This window comes from Cryptomeria japonica, chromosome 11, assembly GCF_030272615.1.
Source record: "Cryptomeria japonica chromosome 11, Sugi_1.0, whole genome shotgun sequence".
In the NCBI taxonomy this organism is placed as follows: Eukaryota; Viridiplantae; Streptophyta; class Pinopsida; order Cupressales; family Cupressaceae; genus Cryptomeria; species Cryptomeria japonica.
The window spans coordinates 674,771,572-674,791,070 of record NC_081415.1 but is presented as its reverse complement, the minus strand read 5'-3'; positions in this window follow the sequence as shown (position 1 = coordinate 674,791,070).

Below are 19,499 nucleotides of genomic sequence, written 5' to 3'. Positions count from 1 at the left end.
TATGTTTTTTTTTTGTTATGCTATTTTAAATCTGGAAATAGAAAGTTGAAAAATACAATTACAAATCAATATTAAATTCTAATTGCAAAAATTAATATGATTTTGTAATATGAATGATGAGATATAGTAATAAGATTAATAAATACCACTCTCTTATAGTTGCCATTCATCCTCATCAAATTCAGAGCTTTCTTGATTCTTGTCTGTGGTTTGAGTTTCTTCACTTTGAGTCTGCATATCTTCGCCGAACTGCATCTCAATGCTACCAATAGGTCCAGTACATGGGGCAATAGTCCCACGGGCACTTTGGTTTGAAGTGTTTCCCAAACCTCTTCTTTCACATTTGGACCTCCAGATTTGCAGTGCCTTATCATAAGGAAAAGTGTGGACATCATACCTAGATGTATAGAGCCTCAAGCAATTTTCCAATTTTTTGTCTAGTTTGTTTCTTAGCTTTGATTTTAGGAACCCGAAAGCATTGAAAACTCTCTCATCTTCCACCGAACCCAATATCATGGTAAGACATAAATCAGCAAGCTTCACATATTCTGGCATTGAATCACGTAACATTTTATTCTTAACTATAGTTTTCCAAAGCCTTGTTACTGATCCCTCTTCGCGGGGGTTCTCCATTTTGGCATATTGTTATTTCATAGTGTATGCAAAATGAGATGATTTCTCTTGAAGATGAGTTTCATCTAATATTCCATTTATAGTTACTCTATTCAATTCTCTGGATGTGCAAAATTGTTTTATCAAAATTAGTAGCTTACTTCGAAAATCAAATGCAATGTTCACGTTCCAATAATGAGGAAACACAATAGACATGGCTTCGAGAAGGTTGTTAGGAGGGAATCTGCTTCTAATTTGTGAGGAAAGATCATATGCAATTTTCTTCACAGAAGTAGTTACAGTCTCAACAATCTTGTCAAAATATTCCCTTGTAACTCTTGCTAGTGCTTCCTGGGGCGCTTTCTTGGTTCCTCGGGGTCGACCATGGCATAGAAGTGCATTGGTATCTCAACTTCCCGTACATTGGCACATACCTCCCCATCTGCACCGATTTGTAAAAAGTTATCAAGATTGTTCAAATCTGTGAGTGTCTGCCACTTAACAAATTTTTCATTAGATAGTGTTGGTTGATTTCAATAGAGATTGTCGAGGGTCATGCATGTCATCTTACGCAACATAGCATATTCTACAATATAGAGAGCTCTCTTTTAGGCAGCCTTCATAATATTCCTCATTTCCTCTAGCATGGGCAGAAGAGTTGTTAAAGTTAAGAGTGTCTCTAAATTACTTAACCTGTGAAGAAGTTTAGGAAATTTCTGTTGATCTGATTCGTCGTGAGTTGTGTGAAATAGTCCAATCAAGGATGGATATTCTAAAAACACTTGATGCGCTAGACCATCCAAAGAGATCCATCTGGTATCATTATCCTTGAGAAGCTTGTTCCTATCAGTTATTCCATCAGCAAAGTGTTGAAATTCCATAAACCGCTTGGGACTTCGACAGAAGTGTGAGTAGAGCTCTCTGATTAAAATTTCAATTTTTTTAACCGAAAGAAACTTGCTCGCAATTCCAAAAGCTAGATTCATTTTGTGAGCCATGCAGTGAATTGCAGTAATGTGCGGTGCAAATGAAGTTCCAATATTTGTACAAAGACCGTTCTTGTGACCTTGCACTATTGAAGCTCCATCTGCTCCAACACAAACCAATTTTTTGGCTACTATCATGTCATCCATACCTCCATATTCAATTAAACTTCTCTTTACTAGTTGAAATAATTTTTCCGCTGTCGCACTCTCCTTCATTTTAGCAATAGATAGTAGATGAGGTTGGCGGGTATGATTCTCTATAGTATAAACATGCATTCATACCCATGAAGTATTGTCTACTGTCGTAAATTCATCTAACGAAAATGCAATAAAGTTTGACTCTCTTATTTTTTCCTTTACATCTTCTTTATCAACCTCAGCAAGACAACTTGCCCATTCCCATCCATTGTTTACTGACCAGTGTCTATTAGGATAGGTAGGAACTTTCAAAAAGTGTAATAAACCACTAATTGATGGGAAATCTGTCATAGCACGCCCTCTTCTCAAAATATAAAAAACAACACTTAACTGAACAACTTTTCCCAGTTGTTCTATTTGCATTGCGTTTCCAAAAATAGCTTCAATAGAACCTTTAACTTCACCAGGTTTCGTTTGTATTTTCTCATGAAAATAATACTCTTCGACATTCCTCACATGCTTACATTCCTCCTTTGTTTTCCATCTTATCACTGATTTTTCAACCCCATCTATCATTTATTTTTCATAAACTTTACCCATATGCTTTTCTATGGTGTCAAATTTTAGCTGCAACCTAATTTCCTTGTTATGTTTCCAAGTGCAAATCTTACACCTGCATTCTATTGGAGGCTCGCCTTCAATTGTATTCTCCACTAGTTCAATGAATGGATACTTTGATGACCAATTAATTTGAAAATTCCGCACTGACATATCCCACTCCTGATCCTTTTTTGATCGTGGTTCACCCTTTTTTGATATGGCTCTTCTTTTCCCCTTCTGTGCATTATCATCAATGGCATTATCACCCAAGTCAATTATATCATTCTGGCTAACTTGGGTATCTAACAGATAATCTTCTTCAAGATCATCCTGATCTGAGATATCAGGTTCATCGTCATCTTCAACATGCGGTGTAGGTGGAAAATTTTGTACTTGTACTTGTGATGATGTACCTTCCTGATTTTCACCACAACCTTTTCCAATTCTAAAGTATGAAGACAACGTTCTGCTTTTTGTTGGCCTCTCCTGGCCTTCCCCACATTCAGGTTTCCTACCCCTCTTCCTGTTTGACATCTCTAATGAAATAAAGGCTACCAAAAAAATATCAATTTGTTGAAGAAGAAATAATAGACTATAATGTATAATATACCACTTCAAAAATATGATCACTCACCTTTAGGCTTTAGGTCACTAGCAGTTGCCAATGTAGTCAACAACAATAATTTTCCTTGGTCTAAAACTTCACTATTGATCAGAATTCAGAGCCTAGAACCCACCAGATTGTGTTGAGATAGATCTAATCTTTGCATGTATTTATACCAATCCTTATATGGCAAATTCCGTGGGAATTTTATATGGTATACAAATATTTGGCGAATCCTGCGTAACTATAACACGACTTATGTAATTTTTGAGGCAATTATAGGTCGTCCAAATAATTGGCGAATACAATATAGTTGGTGAAATTTGGGGTGAATGGAGACAGACGTCCGCAAGATGTCGGGCGAATTGGGTCCCCTGGCTAACAAATCTTCACATGCCTATAGGCGAATTAAGGTCATCTATTAAGGCAACCTCGGAGAGTGTAGGCGAAAAAATTAAATTTACCATGTGTCCACCATATATTGTATTGGCGAAATCATTGCATAGAAACATTTAATTGCATAAACCATATGGTGATCGGGCCGTGACTTTGACGGAAATTGATAATTTTCTGGTGACATGGCCACCCCCAATCGATACAAAATGTTCACCATTTCCCAGGTCGCCGACATGACAAATTCGCCATTGGCAAATATTCGCCACTAAAGTAATCTATGTCTAGCATGTTTTGGCATTAATTTCAAAGCAATATGATAATGGGGTGATCTCATTTGTTCATATTGCATAGCATGTCAAAGTTGATGTTACTTTTTGAAGATATGGGCATATTTTGTATGTTTTTAATCATTGGCATTGAAAGGTGGCCTAAGAGCATTATTGTCTATCAGTTTGTTTTCATTTCTAAAGGCACTCAATTTAAAGTCTAAAAGACTTTGGGCATGAAACACTTCCTAGTGGCACTGAAAGTTTAGAAGGAAACACTTCCTAATGACATTGAAAGATTTGAAAGGTAATATGTTATTGAGTCACTTTAAGTGACTAGGCAATTAGGACATATTATGCTTAAGTTATTTTTAAAACCATCCCATCAAAATTCAATTGGATGATAATCGGTCTCTTAAACCATCAAAATGGACTTCATTTGTTATCAACATGTTATTTGGATAAACGTATTGTTCAGAAGTTTGCTGGAATAGTGTGTTGTCATTGATGTCAACATATTCTTCTGTGTATTCTAGTGTTGCAGTCAAATTGGATGAGTTGGTTTAGCCTATGTGTTGCAGATGAGCTTATGTGGATTAAAGGGTTTCTAGTATGTTATCTTTAGATGGTTTACTCACATTTGTAGAGGCTCGGTATTGTGGATGTTATTCAGTTGTTCCTGTTATTCAATATTCTAGCTTGTGCTTCGTATTGCTCCAAAATTGCAATATCTTTAGTTGCGGATGTGTGGGATGAATTCTAGACATTGATTTGTGTCCTTAGTTAAATTGGTTCACGATTTGGAAATCCACAAGTGAACCTTTCAGGTTGACAATCAGTTATGTTGGTGTTCTTGAGCTTCGATAGAGAGATAATGATGATTCCATTAATTTGAGTTGTTGTGGTTGTTGTGGTGCAATTCATGTGGCTTGTGAATGTTTCTAGATTGTGTTCTATGCGTATTGGTGGTCCGCATTGATTATTGTGCACGTTATTAAATATTTTTGTTGATCTAGTGATGTTCTTCGTGCTATGTGACATTCATGTTGTTGTAGCATGTTGCAGATGATTGGGATGTAATTCTTGGAGGTGTTTCATATTTACGATGGTTTTTTTGGTTCAGACTATGCTAAGCCGACATTGTTTTGGTCCGCATGTATTGTTGTAGCGTGTGAGGTTATTATTTTGTAATTTGTGTTGAGGGTTTAGTCGACCTTGAAACATAGGTTGATGACTTGTATAAATAAATATAATAATCATTGAAAGGAATCATTCTATGTGTGAATATTGTATCAATCATTCAGTATCAGGGAAGTTGTGCGAAGATGTGTGTTGCAAAGAAGATTTCACATTGAGCTTAACCAAAACTATACCCAAGCATAAGGAGATTCTATTTTCACAGTTCATGTAATCTGGATTGTTGTCTAAATGCTTTTGTAATTTAGTGAGACTTCCTGTAAGGTGGTGAGCCTTTCCTAAGGGTTGTAGCCATTTTTGGGTTTCTCTTTTGAGCAGTGAGCTCTAGGAAGTGTGCCTAAATGCATGTGCATTCCCCATTGTAATATTTACACTTACTCCTATCAGGGTATTATCTCATTATGGGCATGTTCCCACCATGTTTTTTCCCTTAACCGAGTTTTCCACGTCAAAAATCTTGGTGTTATGTGTGTTATTGATGTGGTGTTGTTTCATGCTTTAAACTATTAATTATCATATCTTGTTTGTGGTTTAAGTTGTAGAAAGTTTTTGAGAATTTTGATTCACCCCCCCTCTCAATTTGTTGCATTGTTGCCAATAGGTATTTCATGGTTCAATTTTTTGAACCCTAGCTATTGCTAATGAAATTAGTTGAATGCCCATCGGTCTTCAAACACTAGCCAACAGTGCTAGGGCATAGCAAGTGGAGATTATGAACTATGGCTTCAAAGGTGGATAGGAGAGATAGTTTCTTCGAGGAAAGCTTTCAGCTTCCAGTGTTATTGAAGTATTAACAGGTGTATTCTTCCTAATTATTTGTTTCCTATTTTCATAACTATGTGATGAAAGAGTTTATGTTAATTGAGGTTTAAGTATTATTGTTGAAGAACTTTGACTTTTTGTTTCTATTGGGATTTGTTAAGAGTGCAGTCATTTATTTCTTAATTGGTAAAATGTTGCTAATTTGAAAATGGTTTTCTGTTAAAAAAACTATTTAAAAGATTTTTATTCAAAACCTTTATCTATTTAATGGGGTTTGTTGCCAGGTTTAAATACTAAGGCTTCTGTTATCAATATTTTCTTATGGGATATTTATAGGTTTGTGCTTGTTTTGTAAAACCCTAGTCAGGTTTTATGAAAGGCAAATGGCATTCTTTTAATTAACCCTAGTTTGAGTTAATATTGTTCGGTGATTTGGGGTTCCTATTGGATATTGTTGCTGCTAGGATATGTTGTTGTCATTGATGTCAACTATTCATTTGTTTTGGTGCTCTGATGATTGCACTTAGTTGAGTTGTCTATTTTGTAGTTTTTTGGTGTTTGATCTGTTGAACTCCGGTATGATCTGATCTTGTGTTGCAAATTTGGGAGTGTTTATGGATGTTCATGTGTATCTTCATTTCAGATGGTTTGTGATTTGGTGCTCCGCAAGTTATCCTTCTAGTTTGAATTGTTGTTCTTAAGTGTGTTGGCATATGGACACTCCAATGAGACATTGTATGTGATTGAAGGTTTTGTCATTGATGGCAACCTTGCAATCCTATGGCACCGGCAAGACATTATACCGGCAAAGCATTACACAGGCAACCTTGCAATCCTATGGCACCGGTAAGACATTATACCGGCAAAGCATTACACAGGCAACCTTGCAATCCCATGGCACCGGCAAGACATTATACCGGCAAAGCATTACATAGGAAAGACAGTGCATCGACATCAACAAGGACACTAGCACCGACACAGAAGAAAATATGTATACCGGCATAGAGGCCGACAAGATTTTTGTTATGTAATATTTTGTTTATTATTGTAAGACGACTTGGAAAATTGTAAAATGACTCTTGTATATAAATGAGATCATTATAGACATTTGAAGAAGTGATGTAAGGGCATAAAGAAACTTATTAGGCAAACCTAATGTGCGAATTATAGGTCAAGGGTATGTGTAAAGAATAGAGCAAGAACCGGTACTGAATCTGGCATTGGAGATGCTATTGTAAAGCAGTACAAGTCATTGGATTAGTATAATCCTTATTGTAAGTCAGTGTGACTTCCCACTGAGCAGTGAGCTCTAGGTAGTTGGCCTTCCTACATGTGCAGGCCCCTATTGTAAGTAATATTCTCTTATTGGCCAGTGAGTGAAAATTGTGGGTCACAAATCCCACCAAGGTTTTTCCCACATTGGGTTTCCTCGTTAAACATCTTATGTTAGGGTGTACTTTTCATGTGGATATTCTTGATTCTATTTATTGCATTATTTCTTGCATACCGGTACACTGTTATATTATGTTTTGCATGTTTTAACTTAAGAAATTCTTATTACTGGTTAGATACTGATTCACCCCGCCCCTCTCAATATCTATGGGACCCCTAACAATTGGTATCAGAGCTTGGTCCTCTATTTTCAGAAGCCTAATAGCTTGAGGAAGATCTTGACACCGCTAAAGATGGAAAATATGATGAAGCAACTTGAAGGAGCTCTTACAGACTATTATGCAGAAAAATTGAAAAATATCAAATTAGAAGATGATTTGAGAGTAGCTCAGGATATCATTTAGGCACTTCAAGAAAATTTTACTGTTGCAAGAAATAAGAGAAGAGAACTCTATGAAAAACTGCAAAATGAGAATGATGAAAGGGAATCACTTAATGATATGATAAGCAAGTTGAAACAAGAGATCATGACAACAAAAAATGTAGGATATGACTATGAGATTTTGCAAAGAGATTGAGGATAGAAAGAAGAATGAAGAAGAATTGACCAAAAGACTAAGTGATGCAGCAAATGAGAACACAAGGCTTAGCTATGCAAATGACATGTTGAAGACAGATCTGATGCATACTCAGAATGACTCAAATGAATTGATGAGACAAAAAGAAATCTTGGAAAGGGAACTAGAAACTACAAATCAACACAAAGAAAAATTCAAGAAAAGCTCAAAGGAACTCGGCACCTTACTGAAGAATCAAAAACCTAAAGGTGACACTTCTAGAATTGGCTTTGAAGTTGGTGAAAGCTCCGGTACTGCAAATACTCAGGATCACAGCAAACCGGTAAGACAACCTAATGCTTATAAATTCAATGGAAAATGCTTTAATTGTAATAAGTATGGTCATAGAGGAAATGAATGTAGATCTAGGAATTATCAGAATATCAATACACCCACTGGTCAATGTTCAAAATGCAACAAAGCTGGTCATAACTCTGAAATTGCAGAATGAATGTGAGATGTTATGTTTGTGGAAGATTTGGACATTTATCAAATCAATACAGAACACAAACCAACATAGGTTATGGGAAAGCTATTCAGAAGAATAATGTAACTTGTTATGCATGTAAAAAGATTGGGCATATTGCTAAATTTTGTAGAAGTAAAGGTACACCGGTAGACAACAAAAGTGCTAGCTTGAAAGGTAAGGAAAAAGTTGAAGAGGTTAAGCAAGAATTCTCAAAGCAATGGATTAGAAAAGGAGATCTAAATATTGGGAATACTTCTCCATCGGTAGAACCAATCAATGCTCCACCGGTAGGAAAAAGTGATGCTTCACCAGTAGGATAGAGTAGTGCTCCACCGCAAAGAAGTTCTTTATCTAATTGAAGAAAATTTCCTTGAGGGTTTGGCAATCTAATGACACGTGTTAATTATTCCCTCGGTTAGAGATAAGAAGTTGAAAATTACTTATTACCGACAAACAATGTTAAGTGAATACTTAACCGGCATGCAATTAATGTGGTAAATGGCGAAAAGACATTATAAAAATAAGGTTTTGGCTCCATTTCATTTCACCATGATTTCAAATTTTCAGAGAGCGCAAAGATTCTGAGCTAAAGCATTTCGAGCAAGAAGCAAGCACACTCCAAGCAATCATCCATCCAAGGCAGAAAAAGGTGTAAAGCATGCTAGAATTCGTCTTAAAGCTATCAATTAGAAACACCAGGGAGATCACGAATCCCTATCTAATTAACAAACCTAACAAACTAGACAATGAAATAATGCAATCATCAAGCAAAACAGGAATTAAGAATGAAATCAATTCAAATAAATTTCCCTATTCCCAAGATGTGCATATTGCTTCCATTGCTCTTCTTCTCTTCGTGGTATGATGGCTCTCAGATATTGCGCTAGTAACCTGCAAGTGGCACAAAGATTCAAAGTTCGTGATTGTTGAAAATGGAGAATGGATGCTCATTTTATAGAAAATTGGAGAACATTGATTGAAAGGTGGAACAAAATGATCAAGAGGTGTAAACTGAGGTGAGCTCAAATGCAAGTTGATAGATGAACTGTTGATTGTAAGAGTGAAACTCAATAGATTGAATAGATTAACTGAGTCAACTGATTGATGAAAGAGTTAACTGGAGGAAGAAAAAGAATGATTGGGGGAAATAAAGAGGATGACAGAGAGCTAAATTTAGAAAAAGCTAACTAAAGGATGGAAATAGAAGTTGGAGAGATAAATGATTTAATTAATTAATTGATTTAATTAATTAATTTAGCATGTGCTTGCATTTAGGTTTAAATTATTAATTTAATCTTTGCATGAGATATTATTCAAATAATTGAATTTATTAATTCAATTTAGCCTTTGAATATATTTAGAACTTGACTTTGATTTTCAATTTGATTTTTGAAATGATGCACATGTGATGAATTTGGAAGAAATTAGAAGAATATGAAATTAAATGAAATTAGAATGTGGGGATTTGGAATTGGAAAAATTAATTAGCTAATTAAATAATTTAAAGAAACTATTTAATTATTTAGAAATGGAATTTCATTAAATAATAAAGACTATTTAATTTAAAGGATTAAATCACAATTAATTAAATAATAAATATTTAATTAATATTTAGAAGAGGGTTGATTATTAGATGATTAGAGATAGAAATCGAGTAATTAATAATTTATTTAAATAATAAAGATTAATTAAATTGGGGAATTAACCATAATTAATTAAATAATTAATATTTAGAAAATGATTAAATGATGAAATGATGAAATAATAGGAAATAGAATAATTAATAAGATGATGAGGAAATATAAAATTAGAAGAATTTAGAAGAATAAGTTTAATTGACTTAATTTAATAATAAAGATTATTTAATCAATTAGAGGAATAATTAGTACATGATCAATGAGACATTTTTAGGTGTCTACATTTGCCCCTCTTTGAGACAAAGTCGGAACGACATAGTTTCAAAGAAAACGAAAAATTCTACCCCAGTATGCCTTGGTATTGTTGTATAGTGTAAATATGCCCCCTCGGAAAAGGTGGTTGAAAATTTTTAAAAAATGAGACCATGTTTTCGATACCAGTGTAAAGAGCAAGCTTGTGAAATTTCGTGTCATTTCGAGATCGTTTGAGTAGGCTACAAGTTGTTTCAAGCTGGCGGGGACCACGGGCGTCAGAGTGTCTTAAAACCCTAATTTTGAGCTATAAATAGATAATTCTAGGTTTTTATTTGCTCATTTGTGATTTGGTAATTCCTTGATTTCTTTGCAATTTTTGTGTCTGTTTCTGAGTTTTCGGTCATCATGTCTGGTTATAGAGCTCAGTTGCACTTGTCAGACCAAGTATGTTCATTTCAGAGACCTCCTGGGACTGGTGGCATGGTATTTTTCATGCTTTTCCTTGATTTTTTCCTGTTTTTATGCCTTTTTTCCAAAAAAAATTCATGATCAATTTTTGCCATGCATTACGCAATCGCTTGTCAACTTTTACGCATTAGTGCTTAGTGTACCGCATTCACTGTAAATGTTACGCATGCGTCGTAAGTGTCACACATTAGCTGTATCATGCCGCATTCATGTATATCATTATGCATAAGTGTTATTTGTTATGCATGCGCTCATTGTGTCACGCATTAGCTTCAATCGTCACGCAAGAGCCATATTTGTACCGCATAAGTCATAACTGTTACGCATTCGTTGTAAATGTAAGTTTTTGTCATGCGTTTGAAAATATTTTAAGTTTATCTAGATCCAACATCTGATATTTTGATTATTTTCTCATTTGTAGGAGAACATTGGAGTGTTATACTGTCGACAGAGTAGGCCTAGTGGACTTGATCTTCGAGCTAACCTACCAGATGATGAGATTGAGCATATTTGTCAGCTTGGTCTTTACCATGTATTGCATTTGCTAGAGGTTATGGCCAATAGGGCCATGATTACAGCTTTGATAGAGCGGTGGCACTCAGAGACATGTTCATTTCATCTTCCGACTAGTGAGGCATCCATTACATTAGAGGATGTATGGCGTATACTATGTATTCCCATTCATGGTGAGAGGTTATATATGACCATGACGATGGCATTGCTGGACTATGTGCACTTTTTGAGTGTGAGATTCAGGATTTGCAGATTAGTGGCCATTATGAGATCCCATGGGCCCGATTAGACTATGATGACTTGACCATTGTATTATGTGGTGTTGTCATTGGTTTACTGATACCTGATTGACGAGGTCATGGGTTTCTAGTTGGATGGGGCAGAGTGCTCCATGATATGATTGTGCATCATCGACTATATGCTTGGGGTCCTTGTCTACTTGCCATGTTGTATTATCAGATGCATGGTATTATGTATCTGGGATACCGTTCTATCAGTTGTGGTGTTACTTTGCTGCAGACATGGGCATGGGAGCACATTTTTATTTCTAGGCTTGGCGTTCATGTAGATTTGCAACTTGGTGAGCCTTATGCTTTCAGGTATACATTAGGTATCAAACACAGGGGTTTAGGGAACACCTTGTATTGGAGACATCAGTTGGATATATTGCAGCATTTCATTTGGAGACCTTACTTAGATTGCCCTAATTGGCCTGATGATGTAGTGCACTTGTCTTTCTGCCACCAGCAGAGATATCTTATTGGTAGGACCTTTGAGACTCAGCGGATCATAGAGATGTATCTTCCTGGACGTGTTCTTAGACAGTTTGGTGAGGTACAGGTGACACCTGTGGTTACTGCATATTTTGCTCGTGTATCTCATGAGGTATCTGATTGGGGTGCGTGTATTCAGCCAAATGTTGCCTCTATTGAGTTTGATTCGTTGCAGCCATTACTCTGGGGTTGGGGTAGGGGTGGAGTGGATCTAGGGACGACAACAAACTATGATGCATGGTTTGCTAGGCACATGCCAGTGCCTTTGACTGATCCTGTTGTTCTGATTACAGCATAGCAGATTCGCCATCCTAGACAGTGTTTGAGGATAGACGTAGGGGAGAGAGCCAAAGGAGATGGAGGAGGAGGTGGTGGAGATGGTGGAGATGAGGATATAGACATTGGTGGAGACACTTAGTCTATTAGTAGTAAGGATAGCGATGATTCCTCAGAGTCATCGAGTAGTGAGGGTGGGGATGATGATGATGATATGCCAGAGTTGGAGGATGCATCTGCCATAGAGGGTGGGATAGGAGAGGTTGGTGATGAGGATGAGCTGCAAACTCTTAGAGCACGGGTGCAGAGCTTGGAGGATGAGGTTGCTAAATGAGATATTGAGCGAGAGACCTATCGTACAGATTATGGTGCCCTAGAGGCGGAGTGAGTGTGTCTTCAGTTTCAGAGAGATGAGGTAGTGCGACGATGTCAGATTACTATGGATGCCTTTGATCAGCTTTTTAGAGCAGGTAAAGATGCATGTGACTAGGGAGAGAGATATTTCACTACTGTGCAGGAGGCTATTTATTATAGACAGGCATATGAGAGAGCCATCTCTGAGGGTCAGAGAGAGCCTAGCTTTAGTGCATTCATGGGGAGGAGATCGAGTAGATCTACTTCATGACAGACTAGCAGTGGTGGTGTTATGAGACCACCTCGACATCCTGGGATAGGATCTAGTGGACAGGATCCACCTACTGATAGAGGCAGTGTTGGTTGATCATGTTATCTGAGCCTTCGGGCTTATTTATTGTATTCACACACATTATCATTTTTTGAGGTCGAATATATGATATGCAGGTTTTGGCTATGATCTGTTTATGTTTTGCTTTTCCTATATTCTTATATGATGCTATGAGTTTTGTAATGCATATCTATTTGATTTTATATGATTATAAAATGCAATGGTTGTATATGTATGGATTAATGATGCAAATGAAATCTATAATGAATGCAAATGAATCTTATAATGAATGCAAATGAATCTATATGAATGCAAATGAATCTTATAATGAATGCAAATGAGTCTTATAATGAATGCAAATGAATATATATGAATGCAAATGAATCTTATAATGAATGTTTTTTTTTTTTGGTATGATAATGGTTGAACCAACTTTAACTCAGATACACTTTGAAGAAATGTTAGTTAGATGATAGAGAGAAAAAAATTGATGATAGAAAGAATGTTAGAAAGAATGCAATTTAGATAGGAGACAAGAAACCAACAAACTATCAATAAGCAAATGAGATGAAGATGATAATGAAATTGAATGAATCATGAACCTGTGTCACATATTTTATTGCATCAATATATATTCATCACTGAGCCTTATTATTGAACAATGAAGCTTAGAACATCAGGGTGTAAGGAACCAAGATGCAAAGATATCTCATTGTAGAAACAAACATGTAGCAGACAAGGAGTGAACCCTCCATTCTGGTAATTGCATTAGGGGTCGAGGTATGTGTGGCGATTTCACCTTGATGTGAAGGCTCTTATCACAAACACCCACTAGAGCAATTTCCCTAGAATTTCATCGGTTCACACCACAAACAGCAAACAAAGAAAAAGATAATGCTCATCATAGCTCCTCTAGTCGCTTTTGGACATCCTTGAGTAGCATAGAAACAATATCTGTCGCCAAATGATAAAAAGATAAAGACTGACCCGGACATAATTCAACAGCTATACTAACCTTGTGCCTTCGTTCTTAGTTGTTTGATGTGATGGTTGATAATGTCTGATCTCAGAAAGTTGTGGACCCCGTTTAAGACTGACTTGTCTGATTTCGAGTGTATCCTCTTCTGTTTAAGACAAGATAATGATCACGTTGATATGGATATGATACAATTGATAAGACAGTTTGATCAATTGATTGTAGATGTTTGACTGGATAGTCGTATCCTTTGTTAACTTCGTGCGAAATGTTTGCTGGATATCTGCTAGGGTATTTGTTTCTCACAAGACATTTTATTGCAAGTTTTTTGATTGATTGATTTTTTATTTTTAGTTCTTTTCCAAGAGCTTTTTTGATGTTTTTGGTTTATGTAGGTAGATTTTTGAATATTTTTGTTTGATTTTTTCAGGATTGTATATGGATTTTTTTGTTTGATTTTTTTAGGATAATATTTGATTTTTTTTGTTTGATTTTTTCAGGATCATATTTGAATGTTTTTGTTATTTTGAGTTTTCCATTGTTTTTTTTGGATTTCGAGTTTTTCAATGTTTTTGGATTTTTTCAGAACTTTATCTGATTTTTTGGCTTTTTTCAGGACTTTATCTAATTTTTTTGGATTTTTTCAAGACTTTATCTGATTTTTTGGATTTTTTCAAGACTTTATCTGATTTTTTTTTGGATTTTTTCAGGACTTTATCTGATTTTTTTTTTTGGATTTTTTCAGTTATGCCCCCAGTGTGCAGACCCATATGACATAATGATCTGCAAAATGCGTGTGGAGACAAAGAAATTTTTTACATGACCTATGTGAATGCAATATGCAGGATGAAGATGCACTTCCTATTCAAACAAGGTTGACTGTTTTTTTTTTTAGCATTTGTAATACACTGATTGAAAATGAAGGTGCAAAACATTTCGTAGATAAGCGGTCAATTGATCTCTAAGACCCTTTGGAACTTTCATCTCAACACACTTAGTGACTAGGATTTACAAATGGAGATGCGGAAAACTTCCTCATTGGTTCTTGAAACTTTGATCTTCTTTTGCCCATGTGTGTGCAGATGAGTTAATTCCCACTCTTGTGTTCACTAAAGATCCTTAGCATCCTATATGACTAGCTACATGGTTTTTCTAACTTCAAAAGCATCCCGAATAGAGCCTCGCTGCCAGCAAGCCTTGAGAGCCCCGACGAGGTTATAGACTGTAATTTCTCAAATATTTCTCCATTGCCGATAGGCATTCATAGCCCTGATGGAGTTACTTGCATGTTCCCATAGTCAAGCTTTTTATCGCATTTGTATGCATGATATTTCAATTATATATCATTTCTCTTTTTGCCTTTAGATGGATATTTGGCATAGCTCTTTTTATTTTTATCTTCTTGTCTTGACTTGTAAGTAATGGAACCTACTTGGGTGTGACAATTACAGTGGCACTGAAGTAGAATTTTAGATTTTTCACTAGTCATATGATCAACTAGGTGTCTAGAATGAATTAGAGATCTCGTTAAGGTGTAAGATATAGCAATTGATAGATTGTGGATTACCAAGTCTCAAATAGTGAAATCACTACCCAACCATAAGTAAAATGTTGTCGCAGGGTAATGTTGAGAATGAATGACTTTAGAACCCCAAAGACTTCATGTCCGAATATCTAAGAAAGGCGATGACCCTTGTTTTCTTTTCAAGATGCAAAATGAATGATAAACTCAAACAATTGCCTTGCTTTATTTGATGCTTCTATGTGAGAATGCAAACCTTTAAGAATGCGGTGCGTTTGAAAAATAAACTATATGTAATGCAGTGTTTTAAATGATATGATATGCAATGCGGAAAGTAAAAAACCTAAACTACACAGCCCTTAGGTGTAATACCACTTAAGATGCATGCTATTCATAGGGTCAGAGATTGGATTTCCCTCCAAGGTAGCCAAATGATAGGCACCATTGCCTATGACCCTTGCTATAATGAAAGGACCTAGCCAATTAGGTTTGAATTTCCTTGGCCTTTCTCGTTCTACTAAGTTCCTTTGACTCTCTTTAAGTACTAGATCCCCCACTTGAAAGGTTCGTGGGTGGACCCTTTTATTATAGCTCCGCCTCAATCTATTTTGATATCCTTGTAAATGATTGGATGTTGTTTGTCATTTTTCATCAAGGGTTTCTGGTTCTTGCAACCTCGCTACCCTATAGTCTTCTTCTGATATAATGTTCTGTAAGGATGCTCTTAGAGACGATATTTCTATTTCAATGGGGAGTATCACTTCTATACCATAGACCAAGGAATATGGTGTTGCTCCTGTAGGGGTGCGCACTCCTGTTCTGTAAGCCCAGATAGTGGGATTTAGCTGGAGATGCTAGTCCCGTCATGTGTCAGTGACTACTTTCTTAAGAATTTTCAATATTGTTTTATTTGTAGCCTCTGCTTGTCCATTACTTTGTGGATAATATGGCATGGAAAATCTCTATTGTATGTGAAATTTGTCACACAATTCTTTCACTTCCTGGTTTTTAAATGGACGCCCGTTATCTGTAACAAAGCACATTGGAACTCCATATCTACATATAATGTAGTTGACCATAAATTTTGATATCTGCTTTCCCGTAGTGTATGTTAAATGAATTGCCTCAACCCATTTTGTAAAGTATTCAGTGGCTGTGAAGATAAACTTGTGCCCATTGGACGAATTAGGGTTGATTCTACCTACGAGATCTAATCCCCATTGTGAAAATGGCCACGGTGATGTGATGGGTTGAAGATCTTGTGCTGGTGCATGAATAAGGTCTCCATGCATTTGGCATTGTTTACATTTTTGTACATACTTGTAAGCATCTTTTTCCATGGTTGGCCAGTAATACCCAGTTCTTAGCAGTTTCTTTGACAATGGCAGACCACTTTGGTGAGCCCCACAGATTCCATCATGGACTTCTTTTAAAGCAAGGTGTGCTTCATTCTCATCCAGACATCAGAGAAGAGTTCCATCGAAACCCTTTCTATACAGAGTATCAGCTATGATGGTGTATCTAGATGCTTGACAAATAAATGTCTTCTTTTGATTTCTGGATAGATCTGGTGATATGTATTGGGTATTCAAATATGTATATATTTCATTGTACCAAGGCGATTCTGGTCCCACAATTGCACATACATAGTTTGGTAGGGGGGTCTCATATGCAGGTAGCATTAACTGTTCTATGATAAACTCAAACTGAGTTTTATTAGCAGGCATTTTCAGAAGAGACCCTATTGTTGCCATTGCATCTGCTGCCTTGTTTTGTATTCTAGGGATTTGTTCGAAGGTGATTTTGCTAAAGTGCTCCTTGTAATCTTCGACCAACTTCTTATAAGGCATGAGTTTATCATCCTTCGTATTGTAATCATCATTGACCTGGTTCACAATCAACTGCGAATCACCATAGACCTGTAGTTCTTGTATTTTCCATTGCACAGCTCTACGAAGTCCTATGAGGAGAGCTTCATATTCTGCCATATTATTGGTACATGGGAAATTGATCCTAAATGACTTAGGTATAACATCCCCTTGAGGAGTAATGAAGACAATACCTGGTTTGGATCCATGATTTGTATATGATCCATCAAAGTATAACTTCTACATTATTGAGGTAGTTAGTGTAAACACAGATTCATCTGGAAAGTCTATCAGCAATGGGTGACTATCTTGTATAGGAGCCTCTACTAATTGATCTGCTATGATTTGTCCTTTGATAGCTTTTCTGTCTATGTATTCTATATCAAACTCACTCAAGATCATAACCCACTTAACCAATAGTCTGGTCAATGTTGCTCTGCTCAATAGGTATTTGAGTGGGTCAAACCATGCAATGAGTTGTTCCCTTATGACTCAACATGTAGTGTCTGAGCTTTTGGGATGCAAAGATTACTGCTAAGAAATCTCTCTCTATGGGTGTATAATTAAGCTCATAGCCGATCATAGTCCTACTTATATAATAAATGTCTCTTTCTTTTCCATTTTTGTCATGCTGTGCCAATAGAGCTCCCAAAGCTGAGTTTGTTGCTGATATGTACAACAATAGAGGTTGTCCTGGAATAGGGGATATTAACACTGGTGTGTTCAAAAGATACTCTTTTAGAGCTTGGAAAGCTTCCTGGCATTGTTTTGTCCATTTAAGGATAACTCCTTTCCTTCCTGAGTAAATGCTGGAATGGGTGGCACTTATCTGCCAATTGTGCTATGAATCTTCTTATGGATTGCAATCTCCCTTGTAACCCTTTGAGTTGTTTAAGTGTTGATGGAGGTTGCATATCAATGATTGCCTTGACCTTGGCAGGGTCTATTTCAATTCCTCTATTTGATACTATAAACCCTAATAGTTTACCTGTTGTTATGCCAAACACACATTTCTTTGGGTTTAATCTGACATTATATTGTTCCAACCGATCAAATATTTGTGTAACAACTGGAAGGTGACTTTCTCTGGTTTGTGATTTAGCCAATATTTCATCCACGTAATCTTCCATTATGTTATGGATCATGTCATGAAATAATGTTGTCATGGCTCTCTGGTATGTTGCACCAGCATTTTTAAGACCAAATGGCATCACATTCCAGTAGTACATTCCCCATGGGCATGTAAAGGCTGTTTTATGTTGATCTTCTGGTGCAATTTTAATCTGGTTGTATCCTGAAAAACCATCCATTAAGGATAACATCTCATTTCCAACTGTTAGGTCAACTATCATGTCAATATTAGGTAGCGGGAAGTCATCCTTAGGGCAAGCTTTATTTAGATCTCAAAAATTGGTACAGATTATGATGCCTCCCATGGGCTGAGTCATAGGTACTAGTTTTGATATCCATTATGCGTAGTCAATAGGTCTGATAAAACCTACTTCTAACAGCTTTTGTAATTCTTTTTTAACCAGTAATGCGATACTTGGATGCATTTTTCTCAATTTTTGCTTGTAAGGTTTAACTCTTGGTATCAATGGTAAATGATGCAACACCAATTCATAATCTAAGCCCGGCATGTCTAAATAGGACCAAGCAAAGTTGATAGGTCATTGTTTGAAAAAATGGATGAATCTGTCTTTTTCTTCTTTGCTCAATGATTTTTCCAGATGGATGTTATGTACAACTTCCCCTTCTGCTATGTTTACTTCTTCTGTTTCTTCTGTAAGTAATGTTGAACTTTCTCTTTCCATAGGAAGATTACCCAAATCACTTTTGTCATTATGGGTAGTTTGATTGTTATCTTCTATTTGAGAAGAACTTTCTTCTCCAAAGTATGTCATTCTATTTAGGTCTATAGCAAAACCTTCTTTATGATCACCTTGCGGAAATCCTTCTCTGACTCCTAGAAATTTTGAAATTGCTTCGTCGTTTTCAAACCAATCCAGTGTTGGTTTTCCTTCTTGCCCCCAATCAATCAAGTGTGAATGTACTAGGGGTAAATCATTAGTCTCTTCTGTAGTAGAGTCTGATAACATGAAGACTTGATTGTTTGATATTACACTTTCTGGTGGGGTAGAATCATGGAGTGATAAGAATTCATAGTCATGAGAATCTATCTCACTGTCAATATATTTTTCATCATATGGGCTATCATCACTTATTTCTTCTTGTTCCTGTCCCTAATTCCATTGTAGATTGACTGGTCTTCTTTGTACATTATTTACTCTTCTTAAGCCAGGTATAAGCCTTTACAATCTTTCCTCATCTGTTTCGTTAGGTTGAGCCTGAGTTTCCTCTCGTGGTAGAAGTGGTGACAATAACCATGGGTGGGATTCAGGTGGTGGGGGTAATCCTGCATCTGTTGCCACATTAGCTTGTACTGTTGTGTCAATAACTGCATCATTTTGTAACTCTACGGTAGGT